Source organism: Budorcas taxicolor, chromosome 2 (assembly GCF_023091745.1).
Source record: "Budorcas taxicolor isolate Tak-1 chromosome 2, Takin1.1, whole genome shotgun sequence".
In the NCBI taxonomy this organism is placed as follows: Eukaryota; Metazoa; Chordata; class Mammalia; order Artiodactyla; family Bovidae; genus Budorcas; species Budorcas taxicolor.
In genome coordinates, this window is record NC_068911.1 from 123,544,104 (window position 1) to 123,558,984 (window position 14,881).

The following is a 14,881-nucleotide window of genomic DNA, read 5'->3' on the forward strand; positions in this document are numbered from 1 at the left end:
AGCCGCATCTCCACCCGCCTGGGAGCTGAGTTCTGGGGGCTGGGCTGAGAAGGTTCAGCCTTCCGCTGCTTTCTCGCTGGGCAGACTTGAGCAAATCACCCGACCTCTCTGGTTCTCACTGTTTGTTCAGCCGGGATAGCACGGTGGACCAGAGAGGAAGCGCAGTGCGCCTGGGGCCACGCGGGGTGGGAGGTGAGGGGCAGGGACGCGGGCGGCGCAAGCCCTCCAGCCCTCAGGACCCAGGTCCGCCTCCCGCACCGCCAGCTCCACGGTCTGCGTGACTGGCCCAGGCTGAGCCGCCAAGGCTTCCCCCATTCCCTTCCTTCCAGAGCGGTGCACCCCAGCTGGAACAGCCACCCATGGGCTCTGTGCCGCCGGGCATCAGGAACGAGCCTGGCCACGCTTACTCCGGCGGCCTCCGGGCACCCTAGCCCTCACCCTGAAGCTACCCGGCTCTGCGCAAAAGCCCCCACCGAGTCTGCCCGCTCAGCCTTTTCTGCGCCGAGTAACCGTGTACAAGCCACGCCCATTCCGCGGGCCTCAGTTGGCCCATCTATGCCGCAAGGAGTGGAAGAGCCAGGATGGATAACTGCCGAGGAGATCCGAAAGCTCTGGGATTGTTCTCCCCGGCGCCGCCCGCGGAGCCACGGCGCGAATGGCGGCATGCGCGTGCTGTGTGCGCCCTCTAGTGCTCACTCCCTGCCACAGCGCTATTTTGACCTGGAAGCCCCCAGCACCCCTTTGAAAAGTGATTACTGAAAGTCAATAGGGAAGGGAATGGGATAAACAAACCTCAGAATGCATACATAATAGGCGTGTGATAATGAGTGCGCGAGCATGCGAATGAATGGACAGCAAAATGAATGCATGCACAGAGTGAGCCAAGCCAATTAATGGACTGTTTGGGGGCTATTTTCAAACATTTCACTTAGACTAAAAAGTCAGACTGCTTATCCTGCCCACAAGGCCTTGTGGGCAGCATGGACCTGGTCCACTCTCACCCTGCCTTTTGCACCTGAAGCGCACCAAGTATTTCTCCTGCTCCACATGTCTGTGCTTGCCTTTTCCACTTCTGGAATCTGTCCCCGGCTGTCTCATGGCTGCCACTTCTCCTCCTTGGGTCCTAGTCCTACCCCAGGCCTGGGAGTTGTGAAGTGAAAATATCTTCTGCCATATTAATCAACAAGAAATGTCACAGCCATCAGCGATTCCTGGCCTCCAAATGTGAATGAGGGCTCCCAAAACTGCCGGATGCTGCCACCCCACTGAGGAGCTGGGGGAATGCCAGAAGCAAGGTGAACAAGGAAAGAGGATTTGGCCCCAGAAAGCTGAGGTGCAGATGAAAAGAATGAATTCAGTGAGCCCAGAGGCTTGCATCTTCCATTGCAACAAATGCTAAATTCCTTAACTTCATGCCTGACTTTTTATGTTCAGACTGTTGGCTCCCTTTGTTGCAGACTTGTATAAAGCCTGACTTCCCCTCCTGCCTGCTTGGAGCAGTTTTCTGAGAGCTACTGAAAAAACTCCAAGCTACTGTCTCCTGGGCTCAGAGTCCTAAGCATTCCCACCAGATAAAATAAACTGCCTACTTTCAGGTTGTGACTATATTTTTTAGTCAACAGAGTCCAGCTCCTTCATTCTCCTCCTGGTGGTCGCTACTGGGGAGCTCCCCTCTCAGCCAGGTCACCTCCAGCATCTGTCTCTCCTATGACCACCAGGACTCAGCTAAAGTGCATGTCCCCTTTTGGTCTCCTGAGTGCTCAACCCATGGTAGGTACTCAGGACAAATGCAGGTGAGAGGGCAGTTTGCTGGTGACCTTTCTTGGCACAGAAGTTCCCAGGGGTGGGCTCCACCTCCTGGATCCACCCACCTGCTCTGGAGCTGACACCACCCTCTGGCCCCAGGACAAGGGGGAGGGGTGGACGGACCCAGGGGCAGGGAATCCAAAACAGGGGAGTCCAACCTGGGGTTCCTGGGGGCTGGGAGACTTCAGTCCTGGGGCTAAGGTGGGAGCTGGGGGAGAAGTAGGTTATTAACTGCCAGCCTGTTCCTCATGCTGGCCTCTCCCTCTCCCTGGGACAGAGTAGTTCAAGGAGCTGTGTTAATTAACTGTGGTGATCATCACAGAACAGAGCTCAGGATGGCTTTGTTCAGCCTCCAGTGATAGCAATACGACCTGCTTCCTCCCCAAGTTCCCACAATTGACTTCTCACTCCCTTGATTCCAGGGAGCCTGGCAGATTTCAGTGCAGCTCAATTAAAAGGGTTCCATCAGTTTAAAATGGTGTTTGATTACAGAAGGGCTCCTTGTCTGTGACCCTCACAGCCTCTTCGATGATCAAAGTGGGGTGAGGAGGCCCCAGAGCTCATTTTCTCTTCCCTGTCTGTGCAGTCAGATCCATTTCATCTCTGCTGTCCTGTGAGCACCACCAGTCACCTTAATTTTCTGGTTAGTTTGCCCTTTCTGAATTTGTGCACAGGAGAGAGAACATGAGGAACCTCCACCCTTCATTTAACCGGGAGAGGTGGTGCCTTGGATGCGCAACTCCAGCGGCCGGTGAAGCAGGTAGACTGGGCTGTCAGGTGGGAGATCTGGGTTCCCTCTCAGGGCAGGCACCCAGGGTCTGACCTCACCAATCCTATCCAGGAGTCAGCGGAAGCTTGGAACCAGCTGCGCTGCTTCTGCAAATGTGCTGCTGCTCTGTTCAGTCTCATTTCTTACTGAGCATGTCATGTGTGTCCCAGGCCCAAGCAAATCCAGTTCCCAAGAAGGTCAATTTTTTTTTTTTTTTTAAGAATCAGGTATGTGTATCTACGGGCTTCCCTGGTGGCTCAATGGTAAAGAATCTGCCTGCCAATGCAGGAGACACAGGTTCAATCCATGGATCAGGAAGATCCCCTGGAGATGGAAATGGCTATCCACTCTGGTATTCATGCCTGGGAAATCCCATGGACAGAGGAACCCGGTGGGCTACAGTCCATGGGGTCACAAAATGACTTAGTGACTAAACCACAACAATATCTACATCTGAATGGGATCCAAACCCAGGGCCATCTGATCTCAGAGCCTCTCCAGAATGCTTGTCTGCATTCCCTCCATCACCATGCTGCCCGCAACACTCTCCCTACCATGTCACTGGACCTCTGCTTCTTAGCGAATGTTTAACTGGAACTGGGAACTCTCTGCCTGTAACATCAACTCAGAGAGCCCATCTCACCCTTGAGATCCCATGGCATCACACACAGTGTGCTCCCATCACACACAGTGACCTTGAAGGAGGGATGGTCACTAACCATCTCCCCTCCCTGCCTGTTTCCAAGCTCAGCATCCCCAGAACTTTTCAGGCTCCTCAACATGAAGTTTCCTCTTCTTCTGCTGATCAGGTGATCAACATGGACAGACTCATGCTGAGAGCTGTCTTCGCAGTGGTAGGGGGCGTGAAATTTCTGTTTGGCTCTGTTAGCCTCAACCGGACTCCTTGCATAGCGATCTGGGCGGTTTATCCACAGAATTTGTCCCTGACTCCCAGTCTCTCTCCTCTCTGAGATTTCTCCCTGCACTTTCCTGCATCTGTGGTTGTCCCAAGTCTGTCCTCTCATTCGACAGCCATGAGACTCCGGGATTTCTGTTCCTGCATTCACATCTCAGTGGTCACACTGATGCCAAGCTCCAGCTGGTCTCTCTCCTCCCACTGCCGTGTCCATCCACTTTCGTTGACTTCCCTGTGCCTCAGTGCAGTCGTTTCAACACTGTGCCCAGAGTCACGTTATGCCCTCTGGCAGAGTTAGTGCAGCAGGACTGTTAGGAGAACTGCAGGCACCCTCCATTGCCAGTTTTCTTCTCATAATCTACCCTGGGTCTTGTCAACTGAAGGAAAACACATGACTTAAAAGTTGGGTGTTAAGTTTTATTTGGGGACTTTACTGAGAACCATAGCCTGGGAGACAGGCTCTCGGTAGCTCTGCAGAACTGCTCCGAAGAGGTAAGGGAGGAGCCAGGATACACAGGAGTTTTTGCTAAAAAACAAACAAACCAAACAAAAAACCCACGTGGTCAAACATCAAAAGCTAATGATACACACATACACACAAAACCCCAGACATCTTGAGTTAATAACTTTAGTGCTTTCCTATAGAAAGATGCAGGAGTCTGGGCTTATTGAAATTATTCCTTTGATGTGCATCCTGTCTAGGGCCAGTGTCCTGTTTTTCTCCATCTTGAATTCCCTTCAGGGTGGTTGCAGCAGATGATGGGCAGATCCTTGCAGAACTGGAGTACAGGCCACGTTCCTTGCCCACAGACTGAATATCTCAACTGGTCAGCACATGTGTTACAGCAACTCCCCCGGTAATTGGTTCTAAGGAATGACAGGTGAGATACCATCCCCCATGTCTAAAATAAGAACCAAGCACCTTCCCCAGTGTTTTATTTTAAAATGAAATGAACAGACACTCCACAGCTGTGCTGCGTGCATATTCAGTCGCTTCAGTCATGTTCGATTCTTTGAGACTTTATGGACTACAGCCCACCAGGCTTCTCTGTCCATGGGATTCTCCAGGCAAGAATACTGGAGTGGGTTGCCAGCCCTCCTGCAGAGGATTTTTCCAACCCAGGGACTGAACTCACGTCTCCTGAGTCTCCTGCATTGCAGGCGGGTTCTTTACCTGCTGAGGCAGCTGGGAAGCCACAGTAGTACCTATACCAGCCCAAAGTGTCTCAAGGTGGGAGGTCCCCAGGGGCTTCAGTCTGCACAAACCTGTCCCCTTATCCCCACTTGTACAGGGACTTCGGGGCACCCCATCCAAACCCATTGTCCAGCAACCTGTGGCAGGCCCTGAGGCTGGGAGGCAACCAAGAATTCTTTTCCAGCCCTGCCCATGGATTCCAGTCTCCTCCTTCAGTGAAGACCCTGATCCCACCTCCCGATCTCTGGGCAGCCCCAGGCTGCACGGCTACTATGTTCCTACCCTCTACAGCAGGCAGACCTGTCTTCAGAAGCTTCTGGAACCTGAGGGCTAGGGTGTAGAGGGCAGAGTTGCTTCCCCTCTTTTTGACCAACAAAACTCACTTCTTTTTATTGCAGACATAGAGACGCACCAATCAGACCCCCTTCCAAGGAAAGACTCAGTGCCCTAAATGGGGTTCACTGGCAGCCCCACTAATTCCTTCAGGTCTGCTCAGCCTTCAGGACAAGGTAACTCCACTTTCTCGGCTGCCTCCCTGCAGGTGAATGAGGCATTTTCCCAGTGCAGGACCCTGGAGAGACAGATCCTGTGATCTGGAGTGCTCCCCATCCTGCTCCCGTGGGTTGGCACACTCAAGATCTCACCATGGCCTGAAGACTTCACTGTCCTGTCCTACTCTGTCCTCTCCCTTCCATGAGGGCTACTCCTGAGAAATCTATTGTTCTCCCAACTCCAGCCATCAAACACATCCATCCTGAGAATCCTCTACCCAGCTCTCTGCTGGGCCCTCTCTGTCCAGGCCTGCACTCTGCCTCCAAGCCTTTCACAAGCACCAGCTGTCCCTCTGCTCCTGGTCTCAGCAGATAGTTTGCCCAGCCCTCCCTCTTCTTAAGAGCCAGCGCCTCATAGCACCTTGACACTGAAAGGGTCTAACTGTCACTATTCCTAATCAAGTTAGATCAGACCAGTCTTGTTGGTAGCACCAACTGCAGACCCTGGACGCTGCCAGACACATTGCTATGGTCTCCACAAATCCTTGTCAAGTGAATGAATGCATGAATGCCACCAGGCAGTTCCTACAGAAAAAGGGGAGAGCTGACCACACAGGGCACGCACCCTGACTCCCGCTCAGAGACCTCTCCGAAGGGAGCTGACCTCAACCACCAGGAGACAAGGCAATGGACCTGGCAGAAGTGACAGGTTTTAATTTGTAATTGTTTCCATCCTGATTTCCTGCTTCTGTTCCACTGGTAGGCTCCTATGTAAATCTGCTTTGTCCTAACTGCCCAAGGAGAAACAAAAATACAAGAGCAAGCAGATGATTTGTGTGGAAGGCTTGAGTGTGGAAAATGGATGTGGGAGACACGAGGGGGGCGGGGTGGATGCGCCAGGGACTAGAGTGGCTTGGATGCCTGCTTTTCTTAAGGACAGTAACAGCCACGAGTTACTGTGCAGGACCACACACATACACACACACACACACACACACACACAGAGGGCTTCCCAAACATGCTGCTTCCCACACATGGGAGGCAGTCACTGTGTCCATTTTTAAGGTGAGAAAACTGAGGCATGAGCAAGTTGAGTAACTTGTGTTAAACCAAGCAGCCAGTGTTTGCTGGAGGCTAGATTTATGCCAGGCTGACTAGTCGAGGTCTGTGAGGACTGTGAGGTGTGATTAGAATAAGGCCCTGATCCCCAGATGCCCCTCACCTGCTGAGAGCCATCTATAATGCCAGCAACAGCTCTGGTGGGCATTAACCCAATTAGATAAATGTGCTTGAGCCCGCACTGTACCAGGCAGGGGATGTGGACAAGGGCGTGGCTGCTCCTGCCTCTGGCTCCAGGAGTGCAGGGCAGGGGGTGATGGCTGAGGAGCCCAGCTTGGGCATCACTCAAACTTGTTCTGCAGCAATGGGGATAAGGAGTTCTGGGGAGGTGTGGAGGGAGGCAAGGCTTTCCTCAGGGCTGATCTATAAAAGCTGGTTCTGAAGGAGGAGCAGTGTCTGGCCATGTACCTTGAGGGTCAGGGGCCTCCCTCCCAGCACAGGGAATGTGTGTGCAGTTCCAGAGGTGCCCAGACGTCTGGGGAGGTGTTTGGAGCAGCAGTGAGTGGAGAAGAGGGACGAGTGAGCTCGGGCCAGGTGGTGAGTCACATTGGGGGAACATGACCTTTGGGCTGAGGCTCAACCAGAGCACCCCCACCCCACTCCACCCCCCCCCCCCCCAAGTAGATGATGCGCTGGTGGGAGGTCCTAGCAGTCATTCTCCCCCACTCACTCTCTTTCCTCCTGGCCCCAGGAGTCCACTGTGGCTGCAAAGTACTGAGTTGGAGAAGCTGAAATCCCACCTAGGGTAGTGGCCTCTCACCATGTATCTGAAAAGTGAAGCTAAAGTGCTAGTCACACAGTCATGTCTGACTCTTTGCAACCTCACGAACTGTGGCCCTCTGGGATCCTCTGTCCATGGGCTTTCCCAAGCAGGAATACTGGAGTGAGTAGCCATTTCCTCCTCCATAGGATCTTTCTGAACCAGGGATCGAACCTGGGTCTCCTGTATTGCAGGCAGATTCAGGGAAGGCCACCATGTATAGCTGATTACATTTAGAAACTGAGAACAGAACAGGCCTAGATTGTGAACAGTGTGTTAAAAGATGCCTGTCTTGTGCACCGCACTTTTCCTAGCACCCAGCACAGCACCAGGTACATGGCAAGGACTCAACTAATCGACGGACGGATGGAGAGCTGGAAGAACAGACTAAAAAGCATCAACTGTGTTCTACCCTAAGAGCATCATTAACCCACACAACTCATCAACACCCAGCAAGCATGTTCACTAGCACGCACTCACTTGCGATGCTCACATCCCCCTATACTCACAAGTTCCTGCACATGTAAAGAAATGTATACACACACACACACTGCCCAGCTATTCTGGAGAGAAGGATTTAGACATAGATGCCAATCCATAGACAGTGTGCAGGGGTAGGGAGCCGTCTGCCAGTCAGTGCAGGTTACCACTAGTGGCCCCAAAGTTGAGATAGTGGGTCGTGACCAGTTCTTTGAGAAAAAAAGAAAAAAGAATAGAACTATGTGGAAGTATAAGAGTAAGTGCTAGCTGGTGAAACTTTGTTTTCATTTACGTGCATACCTGTCCTGGCTTGCCATGTAGCACTAGCTTCTTACAGTGGCATTGTTGTCAAAAATTTTCAAAGCTCTTGACTAGTGGCTAGAACCACTTGTTCTCACTCTTGGATGCAGAAATCCAAGGTGTTGTCTGGCAGCAGCTGGAGGTATTTAAGCTGGGTTTCAGTAAGAATCCTCTGACTCTAGGTCTCTTGGCTCAGAGGTGGCCTCTCGGGTGTAGAAAAGGTCATGTGTCCACCCCTGTGTGTTACTGCACACCTCCTCAGCTGGAGGGAGTAACCACCCTTGTCCACAAGATGCTGACAGTCTGATTTTAAAAGTCCAAAAAGGGCTGGGGAGGCAACTGCAGTGCAGAGTGATACAAGCTACTGTAAAATTACAAGGCTTCACAGCTGGCTGAGGGTGATCTGGGGCTCAAGGACAGTATCAGTGTGGATGTGACCTGGACAGAAATCTTTGAAATACTGGATTTGACTGCATGGTAAAGAGGAAGAAGCAAGGAAGCGAGAGGGGAGGAGTGGGGATTGTGAGGAGGCGCTCAAGGCAGAGGTAATGGTGTAGATGAGGTGTGGAAGCTTAAGATTACTCCATGCTCTCTAGAAACAGAGGGTGATTTTGTGTTCTCTGAGCATAAAATTCATTGAGTGTGTGGCCTCAAGACAGTGGTTAGAAACATGGGTAAGCTGATGCTCAGTTCCATCTGCTCAACGCTAAGTGATCTGAGCAGGCAAAGGCCGAGTCTCACACTGGCCCCACAGCACTAATCCCAACCGCAAACCTAACCCTGACTCTGCAGCTCCTCATCCCGCTCCCCACTCCCAGCATCCCCGTTTGGAGCTCTCTCCTATGTTTTACCACATCTGTGTCACCTAAGGAAGCATTGAACTTTCTAGAGCCCTGTCCAGTCCTGAAAACGCCCCTGTACATCATTCCCCACTGCCAACCCTGGAGGAAGCAGGAGGAGAGCTGACCCACCACCAGTCTAGGCCCCACTCAGTGCCCAGAGCTCCCTTTCTCACAACACCAACACCAGTAATACATCCCGGGAAGGTGTGAGCCAGCTGTTCCAGGTGCCCATGGAGTGAGTTCTCCGCATGTCAGAGAAATAACCCTGTATTGACTTCCTCTCTGTGCACCTACCCCGCCGATTTTGCAGGGTGAAAGAAAAGGAGGGAAAGACTCATACCCTGGCTCTCTTAGAGCAAAAGTAATGCAGCCAGGCACAAGGACCACTGGGCTGTGGAGGGCTGTTCTGTGAGGCACTGCCTTGGCAACTCCCGGCTCCTGATGCTCCAGGTCAGGAAGTGGCCCCTCCTTTGCCACCTGGGACATGCCCTCCAGCCCGGTCCTTCACCTCCTGCCCAAATGATTTTCCCTTAAAAAGACAGTTTCCACACTGTACTAGTCAGAGTTGTCTAGGGAAGCAAAAGCAGTAAAAGACAGATAAGTAGGCAGATAGATAAATAGATAGATAGAGATAGATACATATACATAAACATACCCACACATGGATACAGAGACACATAATAGATACATAGGTTTTTTAATGCTGGCCATTCTGACTGGTGTGAGGTGATACCTCATTGTAGTTTTGATTTGCATTTCTCTAATAATCAGTGATGTTGAGGATTTTTTCATATGTTTATTGGCCATCTGTATATCTTCTTTGGAGAAATAACTATTTAGGTCTTCTGCCCATTTTTTGATTGGGCTTTTTGTTTTCCTGCTATTGAGCTGTATGAGCTGCTTATATATTCTGGAAATTAATCCTTTGTCAGTTATTTTTCATTCGCAATTATTTTCTCCCATTCTGAGGGTTGTCTTTTAATCTTATTTATTGTTTTCTTTGCTGTGCAAAAGGAGAAGATGTGGAGAAAAGGCAACCCTCCTACAGTATTGGTGAGAATGTAAACTGACATAGCCATCATGGAGAGCAGTATGGAGATTCCTTAATGATGACACCGTTTCTCCACCACACTAAGCCCTATTGTTTCACACCCCAGCAGGACAAATCCTCTAGGATGACAGGGAGCCTCTGACACACACCCCAGGGACCGTCGCACCAGCCCCATATGTCCCTGGAGGGGAGCAGGACCTGGCTCTGCTCCCAAGTGGCTCGGTGCCAGAGCCAGTCTGTCACCCTCTGGCGTCACACTTTCATCACTGAAGCCCTGATCCCCCACACATGGCCGCAGGGGCCGGTATCATGGAAGGCTAGAACATGTCCCGCTCTCAAGGAAAGGAGAAAATAAATGTCCTATTAAAAGGAGAAGAGCAGTGCTCTCATTTGTCTGTGAAGTCTCGTGTACAGGGAGTTTTATCAGCCATGAAATTAGGACTTCACGCTCCCCGTGGCTGGCAGCCCAGCGAGGGCTGGGGCACCGCCTCAGCGCCTCTGGTGAACCACAGGGGACCCCACTCCCCAGCCCAGTGCCCCCTGATGCCCTTGGGTGATTTAAAAGCAGCCTGTTTCGTGGTAGCCACTACTGTGGGCCAGGCCACACACTGCAGCCTTCATGGTACACAGAGCAAGGATGTCCCAGCCCTGTCCCTGCGCTTTGCTGGCCTGGCTCAACCAAGGGAATGGAAACCAGCTTCTGCATCTGAACAAACAGGCTCTCTCCACCTGCAAGGACTTGGCATTGTATAGACATAACTTTGAATTTTTTACTTCTGGGACTTGGAGATGACAGTGGGAGGCAGTGGGAAACACATGGGTTTTACAGAAAACTCTGGTTTGAAGGCCCTGCTACACTACCAAAAATAAACCTGCCCCGGGATGAGTTCTTTTACCTGCCCTGCATGGGGAGGAGAGCCTCAGTGGGTCCCCCCACCCAGCGCTGGGAAACTTGCCCTGCTCGTGCCAGAAGCTACCTGAGCCTCCGGAGGACTGGGGTGGGGCCCAACCCCAGGCTGCTCCATTGCTGAAGGGATTCACCTGCAAGCCCGCCCTCAGTGTCTTGGCCTATGGGGCTTGCGTTTCCTGATGGCTCCATGTACCTGGAATATTTCTCTGTGCCTGCCTCTCTTTGAGATGAATTCTGGCAGCATCAGTGGAGTCAACTGTCTGACCCACGTATTTCAGGATGAATGAGCATCAGAAATGTTTTTCTCCATCCCTGCCCTCACCTGGCCCCAGTGTTATTCGGGTGATTGCCCCTTTAAGGAGGATTAAAAAAAAAAAAAAAGGGCTTATTCTCATTCTCTTGTTCTCCCTCTCTTCTCTTTCTTCCCTCCTTCCCTCTTCTGGACTCCTCAGCTTGGGGTGGAGATGGAGTGAGCAGGGAGGCCCCGTCACCAGCAGGGACCTCTCTGCTGTGGCCAGTGAGACTCCAGCACAGCAGCTGGCCCACCTCAGGTGTCAGGATAGGAACCAGCAACTTCTATGCTTGAGATCCCGAATCTCATGGGATGTGCATCCAGCCCAGCTGATCCTGAGCCCAACCTTACTCAAGGATGAAGGGCCATAAGTTATCTCCATTAAATGATAATGGCAGAAAACGAGGCTGGGGTACCACAGGTCCCTTGAGCATCTAGGCTTGGTAGGTGGGGTCACAGGGCTCTCTGTACTCTTTTCAGGAGCCAGGGACATTCCTTTGGCCATCTTTCTCCACTCAGCCCTGGGACCACCTCTCCTGGCTGCTCCTGAGTTGATCCCAGCTCACCACGGTCTTTTACCAAACCAGGTTCTTTGGATCCTCCAGCCTAATCCCTATCCTCATAGGTGGTATCTGTGGTCTGCTCCTTGTTATTGGGAGTGGGAGGGTGCTGAGAACAAGTCAGTGAGGCTGCTGCAGGCCCCCTGCCCAGAGCTCTTCTGCCTGCTGCTGACTCCTCTCCACTCTGCCGGAGGTCTGAAATTGGACCAATTGACGCTCCCAGGGTACCAAGGACCCATGGTAGGGGAGAAAGTGCAGGAGTGACTCCACACGTCTTCTGCTTTGGACACCCCAGATTTAGCTGGGTTTCTAGCCACTACTAGTAGCCACCCTACTCTCTTGAATTTTCAGCTGGTTTTCATCTTTGTGATGGGAAAAGGGCCTTTTATGCCTCTTCTATCCACCTTCTATATTTTTTATGGTCTAGACTTAACATCATTGGGGCTGTTACCTCTTTTCAGACATCCAAAACCCAGGAGCTGTACAAATCTCTTATCCCTCAAAATATTTAATACCAAGCCCTGGTACAACCCATGTGCTTTGCCCAGAATGAGGACTGACTTTATATGAACATTTTTTTAAATGATAGGAAGCATAGAGAAGAAGCCAAACAGCCAAATTCCCCATCTCAACTCCTCCAACTTCTGTGTGAATTTGGCAAGTTGATGAACATCTCTGGGTCTCAATGAACACATCAGTGAAATGAAGATAACAGTGAAGTAATACAGTAAAGTTCTCAAAAGTATCAGGCACAGAGGAATCACTCAAAAAATGCAATAATTAATATTTAGGTATGCAGTCACTTCTCTGTTCTCTGATGATTTGAGGCCTTATTCTCTGAATAAATGGATGCTCTGAAGGGTAACAAGGGGCCCACAGAAGGGGAAACAGGGCTACAACAGCCACTATGGAGAATAGTGTGGGGATTCCTTAAACTGGAAAGAGAACTGCCATACGACCCAGCAATCCCACTGCTGGGCATACACACCAAGGAAACCAGGACTGAAAGAGACACGTGTACCCCAATGTTTATTGCAGCACTGTTTATAATAGCCAGGACATGGAAGTAACCTAGATGTCCATCAGCAGATGAACGGATAAGAAAGCTGTGGTACATACACACAATGGAATATTAAAAACGCATTTGAATCAGTTCTAATGAAGTGGATGAAACTGGACCCTATTATATACAGTGAAGTAAGTCAGAAAGAAAAACACCAATACAGTATATTAACGCATATATATGGAGTTTAGAAAGATGGTAAGGATGACCCCATATGCGAGACAGCAAAAGAGACACAGATGCAAATAAGACTTTTGGACTCTGTGGGAAAAGGCGAGGGTGGGATAATTTGAGAGAATAGCATTGAAACATGTATATTATCATATGTGAAACAGATCGCCAGTCCAGGTTTGATGCATGAGACAGGGTGTTCAGGGCTGGTGCACTGGGATGACCCTGAGTGATGGGATGGGGAGGGAGGTTCAGGATGGGGAACACATGTACCCCCATGGCTGATTCATGTCAATGTATGGCAAAAACCACTATAATATTGTAAAGTAATTAGCCTCTAATTAAAATAAATTAATTTTTTAAAATAAATAAAAATATAGAACATTTTTATCATTAAAAAAATATGGCAAAGAAAAACTTTATGGATTATCTTAATAGATACCATGGACACTTACCTACTTGACTGCTCCCAGAAAGCCTGTGGACAACACTGCCACCCTCCCTCCTCAGGGCCCAGGGAACAGAGGTGCAGAAAGTTATGCCTCCCTCTCCTGTGAGCTGACCAGACCATGCGGTCCATGCCACAACCACTGGGCCCAAATGGTCAGTGAGCCTTGAAGTATGACATCCTGAACTGAGGTGTACTGTGAGTTTAAAATGCACACTAGATGTAGAACACTTCATGCAAAAATTATGTATATAAAAAGCTCATAAATATCTTTTCTATTTATTATACCCTGAATTAATATTTTTTGGTATATTGGGTTAACTAAAATATATTATTATAATTGATTTCACCTGGGTCTTTTACTTTTTTGTGTGGTTGTTGTCATTAATGTGGCTAAGAAAAGATTTTAAATTACATTTGTGGTTCACACTCTATTTCCATTGGATACATTGAATTCCTTGAAGTTGGCAGCAGGGTGTGACCTGGGCTGAGCCCATAACTGTGTGCTGCCAACAAGAACATCTTCAGATAGCCCAGGATCTAACTCAGTCCCTCTGGCTCCCGTGCAGCCCACAGGCTGCTGGCTGAGGAGGGTAATCACATGCTCCGTCTGGAACCCCTGGGAGACTGTTTCCAGCAACTGTTTCCATATACGTGTGACTGCCGACAGCTCAATGTAGCTACACCTAGAGTGGGGCTGAGGGGCAGACCTAGAGGCCTGGGCTAGAGGAGCAGTGGAGGCAGGTCACAGTGGACCTTTCAGGGACTCTGGAGAAGGTCATGTCCTCTCTGGAGCAGAGGAGCCACTGAAGGGACCATGCAGCGTGGGGACACAGAAAAGTCACTCCAAAAATGGATCCAAAATCAAGAAGAAAGAGGCAGTCAGGATACAGGGGCTCCCAGGTTCTGGTGGTGAGGGCAAAGTACAGTAGACAGAGTTTACAAATATAAAGAAAGTTCTAGAAGGGGTTTGATTATTAATCAGCTCTGGGTGCTACAGGAGAACGCAGGACCAAGAGCCGGTATCTGGTGGATGCCTTCACAGGAAGAGAGTAGGCTGAGGAAGATGGCTTGGTGCTGAAGAGTTAAGCTCAGGAAAGAAACACGCCCCATGGTCAGTCTGAAGCATAAGCATGGAGTTTAGGTGGGAGTAGTTGTATGCGTGTGCATACGCTTTTACGTTAGACTCTTTGTGACCCCGTGGACCGTAGCCACCTGTGAAGCACTTATGACTGTTGTGTGCGTGAGTGCCTCAGTCGTATCTAACACTTCACGACCCTATGGACTATAGCCCGCCAGGATCCTCTCTCCATTTCCTTCTCCAGGGGATCTTTCTGATCCAGGGATTGATCCAGCACCAGTCTCCAGCACCTCCTGTATTTCACGCAGATTCTTTTACCACTGAGCCATTGGGCAAGCCCTTAAGGGAATGGTCAGTGATCATAATCAATAACCCTTACTGAGTGCTTGTGAGATGCCAGTGCTTGTGAGATATTCTGAGCACCTCCATTGTACACTATCATTACTCCTTTTCAACAGATGAGAAAACCAGAGCACAGAGAGGTTATGACCTCAAGCTCCTAACCTACTCTCAAACTACACTCTCCACTAGGACCAAGGCCACAACATCAGTAAGAGGATCACTGAGAATGGCCCTTGGCCTGAGTTTCAGTGGAGGGATGAGGCCAGATGCCAACTTCATGGATGC